Raw genomic sequence first — 4787 nt, 5'->3', positions numbered from 1 at the left:
AATCAACATACCACATGAATCTCAGCAAACAGAGCTGTGAAATTCCATTAAATTCTCTGCAGAAAACTGTACATTACAAAGCTCTCTGCTTCTCCAGCAGCTCCCAGCGCTCAGAAAAAACTCTACTCTCTTCACTCACTCTCAAAAAAAAACTCCTCTACAAATGAATTTTTAATACATTAAATAAAAAAGCTGCCCAAAACAAGGGCGCTGTTTTAACTAACCTCAAAAATATCAAACAAACTACAACTGGGGGAAAACAAGTCGACCCCAAGATGAGGGATTTGTTTTATTATCCTTATTAACAAAATAAACTAAAAATAATCAGCGCTTCCCTGAAGGGAGAATGGCGCTCTTTCCACTGAATTCTGTTGATGATTGACCAAAACTGGAGCGCATATCTAGTTTGCAATATTAATTAAAATCTGGGAAATAGGAATCGAATCCTATCTTGTTGTTCTGGCACCGTTTGAATAGCGGTGGCATTACACGTTTACCCTTGGCACTCTTCTGTTTCTTGTAAGAGTTTAGTAACTTTGGTGTGTAAACAGCATCGTATGCCACCTGGAGCTCCACATCAACATAGTCGGCATCCAATTCTATAGCCAAACGAAGTACATCAAGGCGTGTTGCTTCATCCATTTCATTCTGTCCAGCTTGAACTGCAAGTAAGCTATGGTCCTGTAAAATAGCCTGAGCACAAAGCTTCCCTGACAGCACTGCACCTTCCATTGATGCTAAATATTTCTGCTTCGTATAATCACCAGATAAATAAAATCCCTTAATAGGCGACCTCTGCAGAGGACGACAAGGTTCGCAATTGGATACTGTCTTGTAGACGGACCTTGGAGTTTTAACAACATGATACTTTAAAACCTTTGCTTTACATCCATCATCTGCAATTTCATCTGGAAATAGTTTGGAGAGTTCCTTAAGCGTAGTTTCAAGAATGTCCTCATCACTGCGACCAATCCATTCTTGTGCAGGTGCAAATACAAGCTCCAGCATTGATCGATTTGGATCATAATATTCCTTGCAAGTAACAGACATATCTGCATACACACTAAGAATAGGACTTCTGCTAAACAATAAATGATCATATGTGTTTTTCAGTTTTCTATCAAACCAAATGTGGACGTTGATTACAGGAACTCCTACTAACTTTTCCAGTTTCTTAAAGTAGGAAACCTCTTTCCACTCTTGGGGTAAAACAAGCTTTAAGATGTCAACAGGCATTGCTGATACATAAACATCTCTTTCAACAATGTCTCCATTAGCCAGAAGAAAGTGTTTCACCGTGCCATCATTATTAAGCTCAATCTTTTGTAGTCGAGAATTTAACTGAAGCTGACCACCTAAGGATTGGACATGATCAACAATTGGTTTGCATAACCTCTCAGGCGGATTTCCATCTAGAAAAGCCATCTTTGAAGATTACATCAGCTGAAACAGACACCTCTTCTGCTCCCCTAAGCGCTGCTATAATTGAAATATGAAGAATCCCATCCCGATCTCCAACTTTAAAGTTCTGCCTGCTATCCTTTAAAACTGGCAATATATGAGACAAATGCTCTGGCGTATATGGAATAAATGAACAATACAAGGTCCCAGTAACCGAGTCCCTCCATGGTTTACAGTGCCCCAATATAAGATGGATCAACCCGACAGTCATATGAACTTCAAGTTCCTCCCCCAACGCTTTGAAACTGTGCCCTTCAAAGTCACTAATTTTTACAGAGAAGTTATATCCCGCATCTGGAATGTGCACATTGGCTCTCTAGGTCTGCGTCCAGGAGTCCTTGTACTCAATCTGAAAAGACCAATGGCTCTTCCAACATTTGATGGTGCTGCTAAAGCAATTGTTACTCTTTCTCCTTCTTGTGCTGGAAGATCAACGGACTGTGTTGCAAATCTGTGTGTGAAAGCGAGCCCATTTGGTGCTCGAATCTGATTGATTCTGACTCTATGTTGACAATTTCACCAGACATAAGCTCATATTGGTAACGGCACTTTGAACAGGCGACAACCTGAATTTCATGTTGCGGTTGGACAACAGCAAAGGCTATCATACAATATGGACACTTCACAACCTTGCCAAAAGACACCTCATCCCCATAGACGCACGGGCTTGTTATTTCGACCAGGGTTGGAGCAGAGCACCCATCTCATAGTAAGAAGTAAGTCAAAATCTTTATAGTGTCATACATACCCCCCCGTTACAAGTAGTGGAACGTATCATGGGAAAAAGGAGCCCCGTAAAGCATTAATTTATATGTTACACAGAACTAACACCAACTGCGTGTTTTACTTGGTGATATTCCTGATGGAGAGCACAACATTTCCAGTAGTCAATGAACACAAAAGTCAGACCTGTCATTCCAGGAAGCTTCCACTTCTTTCTCAGTCATTTTGGGGACCCACAGGAATAGTAGCAGTGCAATATACCTAGTGACAACAAACAATAGATGCCCCAACCTTAGATCCATCAGTTACAAACTAAGCAATCCTTCAAAAGCGAAATCAAATACCAAGGCCGCCACTGAAACACCCAAAAGTATGAGCCAGAAATCTAAAGTGGAAAAAGGGGCAATGAGTTGCCCATACACGTTTTCCTTAGCATCCCAAAACGAGTATATCGAGGTAAAGAAAAGCAGAAATAAAAACCAGATTACAATGCTTCCAAAAATGCTGATGAAGTGCCAGTGTGTCAGGTAGCTGTGTTCTATGAGAAGTTGGAGATTGATGACAGTGTCCCCACATCCCACTGGCCAAGAATTTTCCCATTGGATTTTCCATCAAACCCAGTTAAAATTGAAAGATAGAATATAACGAAGGATTGTAAAACACTTGACAGCAGCCCTCTTGCTAATAGTTGCCATCTGAAATATAAGTTGTCAATGCCGGCTTTGTACAACTGAGGAGACTGTTTTGAAACAGCGATACTTACATCCTGGTCCAAAATTCCAATGGCTAATGCTGGGAGTGAAATGAAAAGGATATTGTACACGATATTGTACAACGCTTGGTACCAATCATTATAAAAATTTGCAGCAGAATACCCACAAAAGAAAGTGAAATAGATTACCACCTTTGAAATCCGAATATATGACAACCTTCCATGGACAAGGAGGAGCTCTGTCAGGAATCTGAATTGAGAAATTGCAAGGTCGCTGGCCATTACAGCTTGCACAGCTTGCATCCAATGATGGACTAAAGTATGCCTCAAAAAACCTCAAAATATGTAAATCCATGTGCCAAGAAGTCTGCAGCAGAGGTTAGGCAACAAGGCCGCAGGCATATGCTTGTCAAGAGATCAAGAGATTAAAGTATGCCTTTCATTCCAGCAATTCCTTTGCTAAGTAACCAGATTTGAGCAACCAAATGTATGGAGAGCTGTATAACCAAATGACAACAGAAGACAACTTCTAGACCAGATCAAACAAATGGACATGATTGCTGATGATGTTTGTTTCTTTTGTTTGTGCAGGGATAGGAGTTTTGAAGTTGCTGCTGCCTCTTGAAGAGCTGGAGCATAAATTACATAATTTAAATCAATACATTAAATGATTTCTTCTTCAGAACCCCGTTTTGAAGAAGAATCAATCTCATGTTGAGACGGAGTCTAACAGGCGTCAATAAGGGAAATTCGACCTCACCTCAAGCCTATATACAAGAAGATCAAATTCATTTAGAGCACTCTCACTCTCACTCACTCAAGTTCGATATCCCAAAAGAAAGAGCTGGAAATATGAAAAGTAGGAAAGGAGGCTAAAAGGAGTGCGAAATTGGAGAAGAAGGAAGAAGATGGCAAGGTAAAAATTTTGGGCTATCTATCTCTCTCTTGTATGGGTTTCTCTAGGTGATTGAAGTCTTTCTTTTCAAATCTGCTGCTGCCGCCATTTTCTGGGTCGAAGTGCTGTTGCTTCAGGTCGAAGTTCTGGGTAAAAGTTGCTGCATGAGGAGGATGACTTGGTGGTTGGAGGAGGTCTATGTCTAGGTTGAAGAGTCTCAAGAAAAATATTTAAGGAAGAAATTTTCACTGGGTTTTTACGTAGATAGGGGTTTTGATTGGCAGAGTGTTTACATATTGTGTCGGTTGTTTTTGTGATATTCATACACACATAATTTGGTAATTGATTGATGAAAGATAATATAACAAAAAAGTAAAAGAAACCAACATAATTCACAAGTAATTATCAAGAAAGAGAAATCTAACCCTAATTCTACTAACACCGCGTTCTCAACATTCCCTTCCAACATGCCATAATAGTATCACCTCAGGCTTCATGACTTTTGGATATAGTTTTATCGACAATATTAAGAAGTCAAAAGTGAACATTTTGTTGTATGATCTTCTTGCTTTGAACCAACTTGAACTCGTAAAGGTAATTGAAAATACCATTAAGATCCTTGATCCAAGTAATGTGTCTAAGAATGTCTCTTAGGCCAACAACTCTTGTAATAGGAAATTGATCATCGACGATGCTGCTATGATAGGAAAAAGGTCCATCTACGAGACCTCTCATTTCTATTAAAATTTTAAATTTGCAATAATAATGTACATAATCACATGGTCAATTCGCGAGCCTTAGAAAATTTCATACACCTAGTAGTTGCACAAAAAGTTGATGTTTAACCTTAAAAATGCGATACCCACATTGTTTAGCTTGACCATTTTAATTTTACCATGCTAGGAATTATTCCCCATTTCCTCATCAGACTGGCCTCCAACCCCAAAGTTTTCCAGAACATTGAAATTTTTGTAGTTGACATCCCTGATAAACAAG

The 4787-nt window shown here is 39.4% G+C and overlaps 1 pseudogene; it reads right to left on the bottom strand.

Moving 5' to 3' along the window:
• Nucleotides 1-414: 414 nt before the first annotated feature.
• LOC149221524 (15-cis-phytoene desaturase, chloroplastic/chromoplastic pseudogene) lies at nt 415-1425 on the bottom strand (annotated as a pseudogene).
• Nucleotides 1426-4787: the final 3362 nt, after the last annotated feature.

Source organism: Pinus tabuliformis, chromosome Q (assembly GCF_031772625.1).
Source record: "Pinus tabuliformis cultivar Carrire ecotype Pingquan chromosome Q, CPIR1, whole genome shotgun sequence".
NCBI classification, from domain to species: Eukaryota; Viridiplantae; Streptophyta; class Pinopsida; order Pinales; family Pinaceae; genus Pinus; species Pinus tabuliformis.
The sequence above is the reverse complement of the archived record's forward strand: the minus strand, read 5'-3'. Positions and strand labels throughout refer to the sequence as shown.